The sequence below is a fragment of the Bemisia tabaci genome, chromosome 6, assembly GCF_918797505.1.
Source record: "Bemisia tabaci chromosome 6, PGI_BMITA_v3".
Classification (NCBI taxonomy): Eukaryota; Metazoa; Arthropoda; class Insecta; order Hemiptera; family Aleyrodidae; genus Bemisia; species Bemisia tabaci.
Genome location: NC_092798.1, coordinates 8530193 through 8549799, shown reverse-complemented (window position 1 = coordinate 8549799; position 19607 = coordinate 8530193). Strand labels below are relative to the sequence as shown.

General features: G+C 41.8%; 1 protein-coding gene across 1 annotated transcript in view; it reads left to right on the top strand.

Moving 5' to 3' along the window:
* Nucleotides 1-4131: 4131 nt before the first annotated feature.
* The window catches only part of LOC109034571 (uncharacterized), a 130922-nt gene continuing 115446 nt past the window's right edge, over nt 4132-19607 (top strand). The window contains exon 1 of the mRNA XM_019047795.2: nt 4132-4196. The gene's annotated coding sequence lies outside the window, so the exon portion shown is untranslated. The remainder of the gene's footprint in view (nt 4197-19607) is intronic.

Genomic DNA, 19607 nt, shown 5'->3' with positions numbered 1-19607 from the left:
ATCAAAAGTGTGCCCATAGCTGATTTGTTACCAACGTATAATTACTGACGATCAAGATATCAGTGGAGCCATAATTGCCGCGACTTTATGTTAAGACCCGACAATAATCAAGGAATATCAAAACTCTATTTTCCCGAGTAATTTCGCCTCGGTGAGGTGTGAAGGCGGTGCACTACGGCGGCATTTAAGCAGCCTTTAAAGCGTCGTTGCCATGTGTGACGGTAAAATCACAATCAAACATGTATGTCCCGAAACTTTAGACCGTATGACAACGAAAGTTTCTTCATTATACAGCGAAAATTTGCTGGTCTTCACGACTAACTTGTTAGTCATATCAATTTCTTGAAGTATAACAAGGTTATTTCTCAACACAGCGGAAAATTGTCTATGAAACCATTTTTTTCTACCGCCAAGGCTCCAATTTTTCTCGGTCAATTTTGGAAGAAGCTTTCATACAAAACTACGAAGCACCACTAAAACCACTATAAAATAGGGAGGATTGCATTCGCGATCCTTCAATCACTTACACTGGAAAAATTTGAATTGATTTCAGCAGATATATATTTAATTTTCTGTCAAGAGGATTCCATCTTGAATTTACGATTAAAATCGTCGATATCGAATCAATTGAGGGTCTTGGAGGACAAGGCGCATAACTTCAGTTTTTGACAAAATTGAGGTATTAATTATTTCAAGTTACAAAACTAGTCTTAATGCATATTCTGTGAAAATTCACTCCCAAATTCCGATTTTTCAAGCATCAGGAAGTCAGTTTGCACTTTCTTACCGCCATTAGGATCCATATAATTTCGAAAGTTCAGACACGTATTTCTTGAAATAGCAAAAACTGCACTTGTGCGCCTCGTCCTCCAAGCCCCTCAATACATCTTTTTCGCTCAGCGTACCGTTCCTGGATCATTTTTATAGGCATGATTTGGACTACATTCTGCAATTGAGAAAAGCACTGTATCTTGCTCATCCATAAAAGCACTTATCCGCATCGGAAAAACAAAAGCACGTATGTCGTTTCTTAAAGAATCAAATATATTATCTCCCTACAGCAGAATATTGTTCATTTTGACTAAAAAACGGCAACTGCTATACGACGATCGGGCCGTACCAGCGCAGTTAGGGGACAGGCCGGCGCAATATCGTATTACTCTCGTTACCGGGGAATGATGTCTTAATCGGCCGCTAGGTTGTAATTACCTCCCGCGCGGGAGGGGGAGGGGCGTTGCGGTTACGCAAAGCCTACTACTCGGTGAACATTTAATTTTTGCGGGTTTACCGGAGAACACAGCACCGCGTCGGGGACCCTTCGAATAATCAGGGGAGACGTCAGTTCCCTAGTTACGAAACGAGTCGCGGCGACCCGATAGGAGCTTGTTGGCCGAGTTATCCTGACGTTTTTTGCAGAAGCCGCGTATCAAAACAGCGCCTCAGATGTTAGTAAGCTGTTTTTACCCAGGAGGGCAGTATTGTCAGACCGGTCCCGTTTCCATCGTCGAGTACCATTCATCTTACAAGTCAGATTTCATTCACTGACTCATCGCAGCGACTTGGAGTTAGTCGTTACGCAATGAAAAAAAAAAGAAAAAACAAACCAGAAACCTTGCTCTCACGTGTTACTGAAGACAGCAGTGAGTTCAAAAACACTGGAAAAAAATGTGCTTGCTGAAAAATGATGACTCTTGAATTTGCCGCCAATAATTTTTTTTATCTTGATTCGAGCTGAATTTGTCTTGATATAAGAAAAAAAAGTATTGAGTCAAGCAAAAATGTATTTTATATTAAGCAGCAAATTCTTGATTCAAGAAAACTTACTTCTTGGCGGCAAATTTAAGAACCTTTTTTTGATGGAATAGGGTCTCGAGAAAAGGGCCCAGTATCCTTTGAGCACAAAATTTTATGGGGCGAAGTCCTTCCTTTTCGTTTTTCTTGAAAGCATAAGTAATTGCGTAACGCAAAACGCCTGAGGCGTGAAGCACTTTGAGGGATTGGACTGCGAAGCAGTCAGGGGCCGTAATCGCACGGAGAACAAAACTTCGTTTGTGGGACCCGAAGTTGAGGTCATATGGATCTCTGAAGTTTTCGGATCACGTGTCTAAAAACTTGAGGTCCAGCTGCCGAAGTTCGGGTCAGACATCTGAAGTACTGCGAAGGGTTCGGGTCACACATCTGAAGTAATCCGGTACATACCCAAGTGTCTCGATGTCTGATCCGAACTTCGGCAGCTGGACCTCAAGTCTTTAGATACGTGATCCAAAAACTTCAGAGATCCATATGACCTCAACTTCGGGTCCCACGCACGAAGTTTTTTTTTCTCCGTGTTATCCACACCGTATTTAGCCAAAGGACTCTTAATGATGCACATGTGGTGTAGAGTATATATGGACTTCCAGTTTAAGCTGAGAAGGGGTCGAATAATAATTTATTATGAAAGGCTTGGAGGGCAAATTGCTAACACGTAACATCAAAACAGTAAAGTTTCAAACTTGCACAATCGTGATTGTTTCTGATTTGCTATACGTATTTTGGTGGAAGTTCCAAAATACGTATCAAGGTTGCGGTGTTTCAAACTGCATATTGTTATTACCCTCTTAAATTTTTAATGCAGAGTTTCAAGGAGAAATATACCTTCTCTTGGAAAATGTGTTGGGAAAGGATGTGTTGCCATCAATATCCTAATTTTTTTATTTTTATCTATAACCACCCGCTTCAGTTAGCCTCGCGAGTGCACGGAAAACTTTCATGAGGAGATATTGAAAGTATTAGATTTTTGGTATCACCTGGACATCAACAGCTTTCGTTTGCAACAAAAATCAACTAAATCGGCCCAGCGGCTTCTCAGAAATGAGGCCCACTAGGTTTTGACCGTTACAGTTTTATTTATATAGATTAAATCCTGAAATATTGCAACGCGGATCGGAGATTCGCTTTGCATGAGTAAGCCGTCTCAGTGCCGTTGGAACTTGTAAAGCTCTTGGCTCCAGCAAAGATTTTTGCAATTGAGGCAAAATAAGCCTGTTACACCGCAACTTTTTCCCATCTTTGGGCCCGCGGTGTCGGTGTCAAGTATCCATCCTGACACTTTCATCTGTCCGACATCGTATTACTCGGTTTTATACCGATTACTTAAGCGACCGTGACATGCAAAACCATTTACCAACATTCAGCGGACCTGTTCGGTACTGTATAACAAGCGCGCGGGAATATTAATATAACTCAAACGTAAGTTGTCGGTAAATGACGCAATCAGCGTCAAAACAATTTTTTATGATATTGGCCGACCGTTCGCTTTATGCAAACTTTCTTGCGGCTTGAAGATGGAAATGCTGGAAGAAGAGCTTTACGCTAAGCTTTCCAACTTTGCAAATTTTCATTAATTGTCATTTTTCTGCCCAGCAAATGACCGAGTCAAATACCATATGCTTCGGTCACCGATCTTCAAATTTTTGAGGTATGACTGTGGTCCTAAAATTGAGTCATTTTCTGTAGAAACGACTTATGAGCTTTGCAGTGCTGCTTAGATTGTGCCACGGTTTTCAAAATTTGTAGCAAACCATTCAAACATGCACTTAGCTCTTATTTTTAGAGAAAAATTAGTATACAAATAAGGAAGATTTTTGGGGTAAAATGCTATTCTGCGGTTTCTAAATTGGTTATCCACAAAATGATGCACTCAGTTGCACAATTTTAAAAGCATTGCGAAGCTTATTCGTTGTTTCTATATAGAATAGCTTGGTTGCCATAAAACTGTTTTTTGAAAGCGCTTTTTCGCTTTGATTGAGATTTCACTTACCTACAGAGGCCGAGTATAGTTTCTTTTATGAAACACCAATATTTTCAGTATGGTTATAACCGAAGCTTCCATGTTTAAGGAACCGAACTTTGGCTCCGATGAAAGCTTTTTCTGATATTAAATCTAAGTCGGTGCAATAATTGGAGAGTAAACTTTTTTGGTTTGGGTGACCGAATATTTTGGTTCAAAATTTAAACCGAACTCTGGCTCAAATTACTTAATTGTATATTCATGTAAGTCGTATAATCATATGTGTATGTTCGTACAATCGTATATCTGCATAATTCTTATCGTATTCGAGGTTAATCTTTTTTTTCTCCCTTTTTTTCAGATGATGATCAAGTATCTTGTCGGTCAAGATGTGAACAGACTGACTTTGAACATCGGAAAGAATGTAAGTGATCTTTTACTGTCATTCCTATTAGGGTCTTCGCATTTTGTATTTTACAGGCTAATACAATGGATATTGCCCCCATACCCCCATATCAAAGGACTAACAAGCAAGAGAGGAAGATTTGCAGAATGGCCTGATTCCTCAAATCAAGGACCAATGGTGTCTTTCAGATCGAGATAAACAGGTCCTCGGCGGAGAATACGATTTTAGCTCGGGTAACGGAAACTTTGTTTGTTTAAAACAGTTCCTGCACTAAAGAAAATATTTGTGTCACTGCGTTACTTTCGATTAATATAGGAAGTGAAACACAAACCATCCCAAATTTTGTGTTGATTTGGGTGCGGTTTACGTTGAATTCAGCCTTAAAATCAATCGCAAAAACCGGGAAACTCCAGAAGTAACAGAAAACTTAGATTAATAATACTGAATTTTGCAATGAGGAACTTTTAATTCCTGGCTCACACCTAAAAGTAGCTATCTGGATAGGGAAACGAATGACACATTTGTCGTTTTCCAAAATAAGCCAGAAATTGTAGTTTCTAATTGGACCGAAGCGAAAACCACTAATGTCCATTTTTCCAGTCCTAAGTTTTTTTGAGTTCATCATACTTTTAAAGAGTTGATACAACCATGAAAGTGAAGAAAGGACTCGTTTTTGGAATACGGAAACCCGAAAACAAGATTTAACGCCTCTTTTGTGGTTGCAGCCAACTCCGAAAAGTATTGTGAACTCCAAAAAAACCTAAGACTGGAAAAATGGACACTTCGCACGTCCCGATTTAATTGCAAAATCTAATCGAATTCAGGTTCCACCTCCCACAATAACCGAACTTTTGTTTGATTTCTTCTCTCGGTGTGCGTCCAAAACTGGTCACCCGAACGATAAACTTTGGTGTTCCGCACGAATCAAAGCTCTTCCTCTTCGTGCAACACCCGGAGATAATTCCTTTCCCAGCCGTTGACAGGGGATTTAAAAACCCGGGCTAATTGGGGGGCCCGGCTCGGCCTGATCCGCGGGGAGCGTCAGTTTACGAGCCAAGAATTTTCAGCCGACCAATTAAGTCATCGGGGCGTTCGTCGGATTAGACACCGCGAGTGCGATCGACCCACCGTTGCCATCTCTCCGTCAAATCCCCCTTATTCCCATCGCTTTTTCGCAAAATTATCCAGAAAATGGCAACGCTGGATGAGCACGATGCTCCGGGGCCCGCGGCGTGATGGAAGGGAGGGGCGAGGGGGATGGGGCAGTAACTTATGTATTTTACTGCAGTTTTGCCCACCTGTTCCACCTGTCAAGGTCGCTGAAAAAACGGCTCCCCAAGCCCTCCCTGGCTATCGTCGCCCCTCCGACGTAAGGGCGTATCTCTATTTACACGTGAGCCCTGATTTACGTATAAATGCATGCTTTTGGGGGCTCAAGTGGAGCTAGTGATGCGCCCTTATGTCAGAGGACCGACGGTATCTCGGATCTGCCTCCGGCCCCCATCGCGATCGGCCGGACGGAACAAGAGGGCATCGTCGCCATGTTGATGACGTTGCTGCGTTGGACACGTCGCCTTCGGACCGCGTCAGAAGACCGTTGATTGGTGCTCTTCGGGGTTGACGCCTCGATGGGCGGAACTGCACACGTTGAAAGCATTGGACTACATTTTGCAGTGAGGAGATACAATTTCTGGCTTATTTCAGAAAAAACATATGTGCCGTTTTATTCTTATGCAGAAAAGTGTGTTTTTATATAAGCCATGAATTTTAATTCCTTCCTGCAAAATGCAGTCCCACTGGATGGATTCAACCAGAATCAGCCTAACTACATTTGGACTGCATTTTGCAATTTGGAAATCAGCTCAGTTTAAAAACAACGTATATACCATCAGTTTCCTTGTGCACATTCGTGTTTTTACAGATGAACCAGAGATTATAGTTCCAAATTGCAAAGTGAAGTCCATTTGGAGTTTATTTCGCAATTCGGAACTACAAGTTTTGACTCCTTCTGTGTGAACATGTATGTGCGTTGGGAAACGAATGGTACATAAGCCGTTTCTGAACTGAGCCAGATATTGTAGTTCCAAATTGCAAAATTCAGTCCGTGTTAAGTTGCCCGAGTTCCTCGCACTTTTTAATTTATTCACAGAGATCCAAACAGGATAACGCCCTGAAGCATTACTTAAATTTTTGCTGGATTCCTAAGATATCAGTCCAAGACTACAAATTAGAGTGTTGCAAACACGCGTTGCAAACGTGTGTGTGTTTAGTGTTATACAAAATGAAAAAAATAGGGCAACGCCTGCTGTAGCCAGTCTGATTTGTCTAAAGGACCACGAGACAAGGTTCGAATTTAAGTATGCTGATGGATGTTTCCTCCTCAAAATTGCACGTGAAATACGATTCACGCAACGAAAATTACTGAAAGTAACTCCCAACCAAGATATCAATGTTTTCATTTAGCGCTGATCACGACAATTTTGAAATTCCCACCCACATGAAAAACAAGAATCATCTACTTCGATCATATCGCGCACTAAACAGCTCTTAGTAGGCAGTACTCCTTCCCCATCTTGTGTTGTTCAAGTTGTACCTAAACAACGTGTCAATCGTTGAGCTGAGGCGTCCATAGTTAGGTTGTCATATTAATTTCATACTGTGAAGACTCTCGCGGTAACATTTTAACTTCAAGTTGATTACAGTTTTTTTCTTTCTGAGCGAGAATTTCGAAATAATTCACAAAAAACTTTAATTTCTCGGTTAGAAATTATTTTCAATCATTTTTGTCGGGTATTAGTTGTGTTTTATGTTCATTTTTGATAAAAAAAAATGTATCCTTATCCTTAAATCCGTGCCTTTTCCGGTGGTCCATTATATGCACTAATTAAACCGCATCAAAAAATAGGAATTAAAACCAGCCGTCGAATTATATCATCTCAATTTCCTCGCCCATAAACTCAGCTCCGTGAACCGCCAATACGGACACAAGTGCACCACCACTAGGGCACAAACATGAAAATGTCGTTATGCGACAATGAAATGAACTGCGCCGCGAGGACATAAAGAACCAGTAATTGAACGGTGACATCCGAATACAAGACAATCATTCTGAGTGCTGGTCAGACGGAATTGATCTTCCTCTTCACACCTCAAAATGACCACTCCTGTGGGCATAAAAATGACCCCAACCTCGCGAGCGCGTGCTATACGACCGCGACAGCGTTGCCAAAACACCCGAACATATACCTTTTTTCGTAAGAGCACGGCCAAAATTATGCACGAAATGGTAACGCCATCCGCGAATGCTTTTAATCGCCCCGTGTATTTATCGACACCGTTTGTTTAATGACGCCGATAAAAACTTTACGGCCGGAAAAATTGACGGTGCTAGTCCTTATCTGTGAGAGGTTAAATACTTTTAATTTAAGCACCGCCCATGTCACCGAAAACATCCGTGTTTACGACCGCGGTTTACTCTGCCGTGCTAAGGAAAAACGCCGTATGAGCCTTTAGGTGTTGCCAAATTTCCCCTGACAAATCACTAATTTTCAGGAAAATTCTTGATTATTTGTCTACTCATTTCCCAGATAATGTTTTTTTGTAATTTGATCTAAAACTTCTGAAAATTTCAATGAAAAATATTCATAATTTTCCTCAAAAATAAACATTTTATCGAGGGAAATTTGGCAACTCTCGAATGTTCATACGGCGTTCTTCCTTAGCACGGCAGTACTGTCGGGCCATTTAATTTGCGAGTAACCAGAGTTCCAGAGTGCAGAGATAGATTCATCGAGCTCTCATTCATTTCGCGATTTAGTGCGCGATATGCCGGAAGAAATAAAAAGAGCATTTGATTGCCTTGTTATAAATATGGGTCGGTGTTGGGAGGAAAGTAATGCAAATTAGTCCATCTTTGATGCAATTTTTTTTCTATACATGTCTCTCTCATCTCTTTTCTCACTTAAACAGAGGCAATTTATTTCAGAGACGCGGCATTAACAGTCAAAGCAATTTAATCGAGTCGAGTCGAGTCGAGTGAGGGAAAAGTCATGTTTGGAGGTCAACGCCATCTTTCGTCTAGTTATGCTTGACGAGCAATTATTTGTTGGACAGAAAATTTGTCGAAGAGGGCACTTTCCCAAGCAAGTTTTTACGAATTATGTTGATTTGCCAAACAAATTTCACAACACCTCCGGTGATTCTGAGCATCGATTAGTAGTATGATCTATGCGCGCGGGACCTTAACATTTACTCTAGCAGTGCTGCTTCTTAGGATCAGACTATAGAGCCGTCTGTAATAAAATAAATTTAACAAATTAAGAGTCACAAAGTTATAATATACCTCCAAAAAGAGCGAGTTTTGATGCTTACAATACAGTAGAAGTGGTAGTGGGTTTTGAAGGAAGTATGTTTACTTTTCTACCCTTGCGTTAAAGTCTCTGAGCCATTAAAGAAAGTTTCCTGCATTTTGCAGTAAAGAACTATACTATTTCTGGCTCGTTTTAGAAACAGCGTGTGCACTATGTACCATTGCTGGTGCCATTGTTACCATTGCTTTACAACCTAATTCTTAATCTAAATAATCCAGCGAATGTCAACTTATAGAAGAATAACCTATCATTTCCTGTATCACTTAATTATATCGGCGTATCAAAACTGTTGCTGCAAATGCTGTGATAACACTTAGATACAATATAATTCTGTGTTGATTTTAGTACACACAAAGCTTAGGTTGGTTTGTGTTCCACTTTCTATATTAACCAAAAGTAACACAGAACACATATTTTTCGTGCACTGAAAAAAAAACCCTTGGATCTCGAGTCCAGACTCCTGAAAACAATGACAAGAAAAAATACTCTTGATTCAATCAGATTTTAGCTTAAATCAAGAACCAATCAACTTCCAAGTGTTGATGTTTTTTTTGTCTTTTTTCCACTGCAGTGTGTGAAATACAATGATAATTTAATTAAAATTTAAGTATTTCCTAGACAATTCATAATGTTTCTAAAGGCAAAGGCTCATAATCTTTCCGAAAAAGTCACTGTGAGCTCTGATAATTTGAAGGTGAGGCTTCTGGGTGAGTGCTGAGTTGCTCACTGCTCCCGGGTTGGTTGCAATTAGGGGGTTAATCGGAACAAACGGTTCGATTGAATTTACATTGGAGATCCCGAGGACCTCGCACGTCCGAAGCCGGTATTTCATCCTCAAGTTATTCCCATCCGGAATGAGTATAGATTTCCCGGGGCCAGAGGTAAATGAGCTTGATGCGAGGCCGCATTTAAAACACTCATAAATACACGAGGGGAGGACACTCCGCTCATAAACCCACGTTGCCGCTTCCACCGAAAATAACGGCCGAACAACCTTTAACTGAGTTTTACCAAGAAAAAAAAATACTAGCAAACACTGGAAAAAACACATTGTTTCTAGAGTCCAGACTCTTAAAAACATCGACAAGAAAAAAGACTCTTGATTCAATCGGATTTTTGCTTAAATCAAGAACCAAGCCTCTTAATTTGAGCGGATTTCCTTTTTGATTTAAGCTTAAATCTGATTGAATCAAGAGTATTTTTACTTGTCAATGTTTTCAAGAGTCTGGACTCTAGATCGAAAGTGTTTTTTTTTCCCCAGTGAAGTGGCCCGAACTGACGAACTCTATGTAACAAGGTGCGGAAACAGTGTTGGAACCATACTATTTTGTGGAAAGCAAGCGAAAGCAGGCAAAAATTCCAAAAGTTTCATTTAGAGTCAAATTATGGCTCAATATTACAGCCAGTCAGCTTGATATTCCAATGCGTCTACCTGAGCTAAACTTTCTTCCCTTAGTTTTGTACTGATGCTCATTAAAGCTCAATTTTTTTACGCTGATAGAAATTTTTGGAATCTTTGGCATTGTTTTCCCCGCAAAATAGTGTGGATCCAGCACTGCATTACTACCCTCTTACTTTAATCTACTTACCCTCTAACACCTTAACTTTTTGCCATGTTACCGAAGGCCGAGATGAAATTTAGAGACAATGAACCAACCGGAAAATTTTATCGAATGAATCCTTGGCACATCATAAAACCTTTTTTAACCCAAAAAATTGTTTAGACGATCAAAAGTCGACAAATTTTTCGCCCTTTATAAGCGGATCGTGGTTATTTTAAGCGCGGCAAGATTACACTTTGTTTGAGTCTTGGACGTAAACGGTGAAAAATACTATAAATTGGCCATGTTTTAAAATGAAGCAAAAAAGTTTATGACCTGAAATTTTTCGTGTGAGCGACCAAAGAATACCCGGAGAAAGTTCCAAAAAAAATGTAGCGTCACTCCTTCCTTTTTTGTTGTAATGACACATTGACAATAATTCATCGTGATAAAGAGTATTTCTTTGTTGCGGTTAAAATCAAGAAGCATCTTCTTCAGGGCGACAAAAAACTTCTGAAACACTTTTCCCGTCATTATGAACTTGATTTCCTGTAACACAGTCGCGCGAGAATAAAAAAATAAAATGCAATCACGAATTGGCTGCCTTCCAAAAAGTTCGAATTTCCCGCCGAGGCGGCAACGACGTCATAAACCAGATAACGAATCAGAGCCCGGGAAACCGTTTCCAGCGCTTAAGAGCAAGGCAGGAGGAAATGAAGACATCCGACGCAGCGAAGTATCGCCGAGGTTGCCAGATCGGTCGGAATCGCCGATACAAATCGCATTAATTCAGAGAAGTATGGCAACGCTGGCCGCGGATCGGGCATTGGGGGAGTGAATAAGAAGCACACGAATATGACATTACAGTAATACCGAGCTCTCCACACATAATACCACGGTGCGGTGTAAGTGTCGTTGAATTATTGTTAATGGAATCAATATCTAACGATTCGAATCGAGGCGTGATCGGATCTCTGTTGCCGTTCGCTCGGCGGTGTCGCCGTTACCCGCGCAGGGAAACGGTGTGTAAACGTGAGGAGGAGAATTTTATCCCTTTGGATCCATGTTCTCGGTATTAATTGAGCACAACTTCCTTTGCTTGGTCCGGAGAAGAGCTCGATGGATTGTTCTTCCTCTTTTTTTCATTCTCCATTACTTTAGTCTACACTCATTTTCCTTTTCTCTCTTCCTCTCTATGTTTTTTTTTCTTCTTTTTTTTGCATTCTCCATTTCTTTGGTCCACACTTAATTTCCTTCTCTCTCTACCTCCCTATGTTTTTTTCTTCCTCCTTTTTTGCATTCTCCATTTCTTTGGTCTACACTCATTTTCCTTCTCTCTCTTCCTCTCCATGTTTTTTTTCTTCATCTTTTTTCACTCTCCATTTCTTTGGTCTACACTCATTTTCCTTCTTTCTCTTCCTCTCTATCCTTTCTTATTCTTCCTCATTTTCTTTTTCCTGTTCTTCTACTGTCTATATGCTGTTTCCATCATTATTTTCTTTTTCTCCTTTTTCCCCTTTTTGCTTAGAACGAACTGTTCTATCTATGAAGTGGCAAAACTGACTCTTATAAGTTCTTGAAAAGTTTGAAAAATGTTTAGCAAACTTAGGAAGTTCGACTCAACTGCGAAATTTTAGGGATTAATTTGTAAATTGTGCCTGTAACCATTAAAACCCTCTTTAGTGGTTGTATTTTCCCAACACCATTCACGCACTGACTTTGTATTTGCCAAAGTTTTAATTGGAGAAACTTTCGGACCGAACTTCTTAAAGGAGAAAATCTCATTTAGATCGATGAAAAGCCTCTGTAACCCGGTGGTTTAACCATAGGAAACCCTGTATAGAGAGTCTGCAGCTGATTCTGGACATTGACAACAAAGCGATGGACAAAGAAGAAGACGGGAAATGGAGCGGTTCTATTGGTTGATGCGGGTGGTTGTCATAGACTTAGGGGAAAAATAATAGACTAAGAAGAAGGTTCCTCATGGGTTGCCGTGAGTTAGTCTATGACCTATCTCCTTTGTCCATTACAACCAAACGCTTCCACCAATAGAATCGCTCCATTCTTCATTGTGCCCTCTTTGTCTGACGTTTCGTCTATCACTTTCAATAATCAGCCCGCCGTTACTCATGATTTTTTTTTCTGCAAGACTGCTCAACTACGTGAAAAGTGCGGTGATCAGATAAAGTGTGCGAATCCCGCTCATCCCGGAAGGGTGTTCCCGTTGGTTCCCGGAAAGGTCCGTGGAAAAAACGGCAACATGGTGGTTACCGCTCGGTACACATGATTGGCCTTAAGGTGCGGAGGTAATGATAATAATAAGACTAGTTTGATTCGTATTTCCAGATAAAACCTATCATCATTTCGTGTTGCCTTTTGTTGTACTTTTCCTCTTCGTTCCCCTCCCGCCCCCAACCATCCATGCGCTTATCTCGCTCTTTCTCTCAATAAAGACATTAAAGGTAGATCGTGATATTTACAAGTATTACCGGCGACTTAGGAAGCTCGCTCGGGCGCGCACAGGGAAAACACCGTTCGAACAGCCGAATGTTGCCAAATTTAACCCGATGAAATATTTAATTTCGAGGGATGCTTTGAACATTATTTCTCGAAACTTTCAGAGGATTTAAATCAAATTTCACGTTAAATTCTGTGAATAATTCAAAGAAAAAATTTCGCAATTTTCTCAATAAATGTGTGATTATCGGGAGGGATTTGGCAACGTTGGAGTGCTCATACGGCGTTCTTCCGTAGCTGGGCTGAGCACGCCTTTACGAGTTAAGAAGATAGCGCGCTTGAGAGTCTGCAAGATGGTATTATTACGAAAATAAAGAGATTAGAACTGCAGAAAGGTTCGCGGGGAAATCTTGACCGCTCCACCAAAAGGGCGTATCTACACTCCGGGATGAACTCCGTTGTCCGGTTTATTCCAAGTTCCCTGGGGTTGCCCCGAAATTGAGATACGTCCTTACCAGCGTGGCTACAAAATACGTATTTTGTCTGCCAGGAGCCGTTGTTCACAGCGCACTTTTCTCCTTGTTCTTGTTCTCCCATATCTTCCCTCTCTCACTCAATTTTACCTTTCTTTCTCGTTATTCCGTCGTTCCATGCAGAGGTATGAGCATAAAACTTCTGGACCTGATTTCATACTTCGATTGTCTTTGCTCAATCGATGGATCTTGTGTTGTGTTTTTTCATCAAGAAGTTCATCTGGCTTTAATTTTGTGTCCAATTTTCAAAGGAATCACATCTTGGAAGTCCAGTATTTGGAGAATATTGCGAATCCAACCGATGTTTTCATAGCCTCGGAGGATGCACTTCGTGGGAAGATATTCAAATCAGTTTCGAGGCATGAATGATAGATATTTTCTCATTTAAAACCGCAGTAAAGAATCGATTCTCAAGGTGTTCGTTGCGAACACCCTGTTTATCGATCCTTTTCAATAGGTTCATGATATACACAATCCAAAGATACACGATATGTGATTCTGTTGGTAGGTATCATCGACTTGAATTTTTCCTTCAATGTCAGTGCTTAAGCAACGAACATACCGAGGAGGGCATATAGCTATCACAACACAGCAAGCAAAATAAATTCAATTTTAGGAATATGGGAGTGAACATTATTTTAAAATTGATCCAATGCGGCCACTGAAATGTAAGAATGTAAGATGAGTCACGGCTGCGGTACAAGATAACTTCTACATTTTTTTCTTAAATTTTTGATTTTAGGTAATTTTAGTAAACAAAGGGACGGAAAGCACTGATTTTACTTGAAACCTTTCCTTCTGCAGGTGCTATAATCCATCTCGCACCAGTTAAACAATGAATTGATCTGTCACTGAGAAAGGTAATAACTTTCCCAGTGCAGATTAAAAACAGCATAAGTGAAATTGATTCCACTCTAAAACTGGATGCCTTCATAGATAATCCAGATAAATTAGCGGTTATTTTCGTGATGCAGTCTTCTTGAGAAACAGCAAGGCCGCAGTTCAGCGATTGGAGTGGTTGTTTTTCTTATCTCAGCGTTTAAGTCTCCTTGACTTTTTATATGCTGCACCGCGGTTGGGTTTATTTCAATAGCCCATGCAACTTATTCATAGCAACTAGTCGTTGAGGCTTGCCGAGTTATTGGAGGGATTTTTGTAACATTCATGTAACCTTTTTCAATTATCTAAATCAATATTTCTGCACAGAGAAATAAACTTCAGTTCAAAGGGCACGCCAACGTTTTCGGACTTTTTGATCTAAGTTTTCGGTGATGAAAATTAAAATCCGCTTTCGTTAGCTAAAGTATTATTACGAGTAAATTACGAGTAAAAAAATTTTACGAAGAAGTTACAAGAATAACACCATCATGTATAACCGTAGCCGTAGAAATTATAGAAAGGTAACTTTCTTTGGGACTCACCAATACTTTATACAGTCCTGATTTTTTCTTAAGACATTACAATGGGCCATTTTTGCTTCTAATTATTCTCTCAGTACTTGACAATTGGAACGATTCTCAAAATGGTCACTGTAAAGTTTTAGAAGGAAAATTCCGACTGAATCAAGTGTTGGCGAGTCGCAAAGAAAGTATTCTTTTAAACCACTGAAGTCGCAAGCTGTTTTGTCTCTGTGAGAGATGATTACGACCATCTTGAGACTGCATCGACACCACGCTTTAACCATTGTATGAAATGCACCAACTGTTGCCAATATGTTTACTTAACCATTATCTTTCCGAGATAAAATATGCGGAAACGATCGATGCCGTCTCTGAACGACTGGAACGGGGAATCATCGCTTCGAATGCGAGTGCCGCTTGAACTCTTGACTCTTGTTTTGGGAGAGAAATTGTCGACAGTTATGTTGAAAGCAAAATCCATCGTCGGGATCATGACTGCCAGTCGCCGCCGTGTTCAAACATGAGCTACAACCAACCAGAGTTTAAACTGATGAGGTACTTGTATCTTCCTCTATGATGCCACATACACCGAGAAATATAGATTTTCGCAGAGTTTGTTCCGGAGAGTTTAGATGAGACTCTTAGAGCTGTACTCATATAGTCGTTCCTTAAAAAGCTCCTTTCCTTTGAAGGATTTATATGGTCAACTTTGTGCTGCAGTGCAAAGGAAGAGCGCCGTATGAACATTCGAGAATTGCCAAATTTCCTTTGATGAAACATGTATAAATCTGCATTCATGCATATTTTTCCTTGGTATGTTCAGATATTTTAAATTAAACTGCGGCTACCACTCTTCAGATTCCAATACCAAATCAAGGTTGCTCATGAATAGTAGCTCCTCCGGTGCAAGGACGTATCTTGCTTTCCGCACGAGATGGGTTTCTAAGTAAAAAAGGGCTCATGTAAAAATCGATATACGCCCTCCCGTCAGAGGGGTGACGAAGTGAGCGTTCATCTGCAAAAATCAGTGGATGTGTGCCAAAACTACGTGCTTAACAGAGGAATTTTCTTTAAGTAAACAACTCAAATTTGCCTATTAGTTAGAGGATTAAGGTTCTCCCGTTGAGAATTTTGGCCGTATCGTAAAGAATCCAAAAGAAGGAAATATTCATTGGACGTTCCGATTGCTCAAAACAGGGATTCTTCGTGTGCAATTGTGGAGGTTTGAAGACTTGAGCAACTATTCCTACCTGCTATTTACGTGGTTCACGAGGGTTTCACGTTGGTTTCACGTGGGATTCACGTGGGTTTCAAGTGGGTTTCACGTGGGTTTCACGCGGGTATCACGTGGGTTTCGCGGGAGTTTCGCAGGGGTTTCGCAGGGTTTTCGCGGGGGTTACGCGGGGGTTTCACGTGGGATTCACGTGGGTTTCACGTGGGTTTCACGGGGGTTTCACGGGGTTTCACGGGGTTTCACGGGGTTTCACGAGGGTTTCGCGAGGGTTTCGCGGGGGATTCACGTTGGTTTCACGTGGGTTTCACGTGGGTTTCACGTGGGTTTCACGTGGGGTTTCACGTGGGTTTCACGTGGGTTTTACGTGGGTTTCACGTGGGTTTCACGTGGGAAACCCCGCGAAACCCCGCGAACCAACGCGAACCCTGTGAACCACGCGAAACCCCGCGAAACCCCGCGAACCCCGCGAAACCCCCGCGAAACCCCGCGAACCCCGCGAAACCCCGCGAAACCCCGCGAAACCCCGCGAAACCCCGCGAAACCCCTGTGAAACCCACGTGAAACGAACGTGCCCCCGTGAAACCCCCGCGAAACCCCTGCAAAATTCCCGCGAAACGTCGGAACGTCCAAAGGATATTTCCTTCTGTTGGATTCTCCACGATACGGCCAAAATTCTCAACGGGAGAACCTTAATCCTCTAACTAACAGGAAAATTTGAGTTGTTTACTGAAAGAAAATTCCTCTGTAAAGCACGTAGTTTTGGCACACATCTACTGATTTTTGCAGATGAACGCTCACTTCGTCACCCCTCTGACGGAAGGGCGTATATCGATTTTCACATGAGCCCTGTTTTACTTAGAAACCCATACTTTCTGAGGCTCGTGCGGAAAGCAAGATATGCCCTTGCGCCAGAAAAAGCTACTATTCATGAGCAACCTTGGTTTGGTATTGGAATCTGAAGAGTTGTAGCCGCAGTTTACCATTAGAAGGTTGGCTGCCTATTTGAGCCTTAAAAGCTCCATATTCCGATGTGTCCATACTCTCCCCATCTAGGTTCTCACTAAGCGAATTGTATTTAAAGTTCCGAGCCTTTTTGGGTAGTTCCGTCCCGGTTTGTCTCATCAATCACCAACACCAGTGGACACCGTTGTTACCAGATTCGACCAATCAGATCCGTAGGTTTTCGATAAGTCAAACCTTTCTCAGAACCACCTCGCGAGGTGGCACCAAAATCATGCACCAACCTTGCGATTCGTTAGTCACCGAATCGGAAGTTCCGAACTCAAATATAGAATGACAGCTCGGAGGTTCGGGCGCAATAGTAATCTAAATAAAATTCGCTTAGTCTAACGACGATATGAGCACTCCAGTTTATTCCGCTCATTCCGGCACCGGAGCTCGGCGTTCCGATCTATTACGGCGGGGTCCGGCGTTGAGGGAAGATCGCCGTTGCCAACCTCGGCGAAAACCCACCGGGCGGTTTCGGCGAGAAATCCGCAAAGTTGGCAGTGGCGGAGTGACCCGACGATACCGACGGCGTGTGGCCCCGTGCTCCCGGGCTAATATAAATCTACCTTGGCGTCGGTTGTAATTATTAAGCACAACCACTTCTCCCCTCCGTCTCAAAACGCTCCGTGCGCATTTCCACTCCGTTTACGACCCTCGGAGTCCGTAAGAGCTCTGAAATAACAAGTCTCACGAGATAAACAAACGCGCGGGCTTTTCTTTTCTCTCTTGCGTCTCCTCTTCATCCTTCCACTCTTCGCCGGCCGTTTCCTTTTTTCCTACCTCCTCGTTTTTTTTCTGCCCCCTCGGTCTCTCTCCCTGAGTTATCATTATCGTTATTTACGTGCGCCCGACCCGTACTTTACGTTCGTTCCCTCGGAACGCTTTAACGTCTCCCTTTTGATAACTTTCGCGGACGCGGACTTCTCTAAAAGCCGATCCGTCTCCTCTACCCCTCGCGGACTCACCCCCGCACACGCGAGTCCTGACACGCGTGTGGACGTGAAACAAACAGCTCGCGCACATACACACCCTCACCCACTCCTTGCATCGACCCTCCCTCGTTGCCAAGCCCCCAAAATGGGTCTTTTTCAAAAACTCAACTGAAAATAATGAAAACTTAACTGCGAGTTAATTGTTGAAATTGATAGATAAATCGATAGACAAAGAAGACATAAGGAGTATGGGGCGATCCTATCGGTTGAATTCGTGGTTCTAATAGGCTAAGCGGGTAAATGATGGACTAACTATAGGGTCTCTCGTGGTTTGCCGTTAGGTAGTCTATTACCTACTTTCTTTGTCCATTGCAACCATCCGCTTTTAGCAATAGGATCCCTCCATACCATTTTTGTCTTCTTTTTCAAAAATTCTTGTCTTCTATTTCAAAAATTGAACTGAAAATAATGAAGACTTAACTGCGGGTTGATTATTGAAATTTATAGACAAAGCGACAGAGTAAGAAGACATAAGGAGTATGGAGCGATCCTATTGGTTGAAATTCGTAGTTCTCACAGAGTAAGGGGGTAAATGATGGACCAACTACTTATAGGGTCTCTCGTAGGTTGCCGTTAGTTCTCTTACCTACTTCCTTTGTCCATTGCAATCACCCGCTTCCACCAATAGGATCCCTCTATACCACTTTTGTCTTCTTTGTCTATAGCTATGTCTATCAATTTCAACAATCAGCTCGTTGGAGTAGCTATACGGGGAGAGACGGACGGGCATCGCCTAATATGGAACTCTTATGGGTCCAAATGGGCCCAAAGGGCAGAAATCTCCTAACACGAAAGACACTAAAAAAATGTCGCTGCCATTCTCCATACCTTAATATCAAACTAAGATGGCCCAGACTGCTAAAAAATGAGCGTCCTCTCGCCAAACTGACTAAATTTATGCAGGAACTAAGTCAAATATACGAGCTATATAAACGAGGGTTTGTAACAATCGTAATAAATCATTTGAGACAGATTAAGTTCATAGTTCGGCTTCCCTTTTTGGGGAAATCCCAGTCATTTGTTCAATTTCATTAAAAATTGGCAAGGACCCCTCTATGGACCCCTTATGCACGTCAAGTGATTTTTGTTTTTCTCTTAGAGGGTTTTGAAGTAACTTAAATAATGACTCATCTTTGAAAGGCTAGAAGAAGTTCTTTATTCCTTACTGCCTAAATCAATCATTAGCAATGCATTTTTGGAGTTGATCTGGCAACCGCTACGAACGGTCCCTCAAGAGCTACGACTGTGCACCGCTCAAAAAAACCGCGTCCAGGCCATATGAATAGAATAGCCTGCAAATAGGACACACCACTCCTCATATGGCACCCGGTCAAGAGGGCTCCGCGGTGCAAGTTTTTGCGCTGAAAGAAAAGAGGAAAAAGTGTTGAAACCGTTAGTTATTAATAAGCTCCGTCGGGCTCGGGCGAACTGGCCAAACTAGCAGTTCTTCCCGCCTTTGCTGGCGTGCCAATGCTCTCGTCCTATAAGGGAAAAACGTCGTATCTGCCTTCAAACTTTGCCAAATTTCCTTTGACAAATCATGAATTGTCGGGAAAATTTTCGAATGTTTTCATTTCGATTTTTCAAAGAATTTTGCTCGTAATTTTATCTCAAGTATCCGAAAATCTCAAGGGAAAATATTCTTAAGTCTCTTAAAAAAATAAATATATCCTGAGGGGAAATTTGGCAACATTCGAATTCTCATACGGTGTTTTTCCTCACCACGGCAGAATGCACGCGAGGACACCAAACGCCGAGCTGGGAGGTTCCAGTCGCCCGCTGCGAAAATTAATTGTTCGTCGTTATTCGCAGTTAATTTGTCTAATTGACGGAAATCATCAATTTTTTCGCGCGCTTTCTTCAGCCTCGCCCGTCTTGTAGTTCCTGGGTCGAG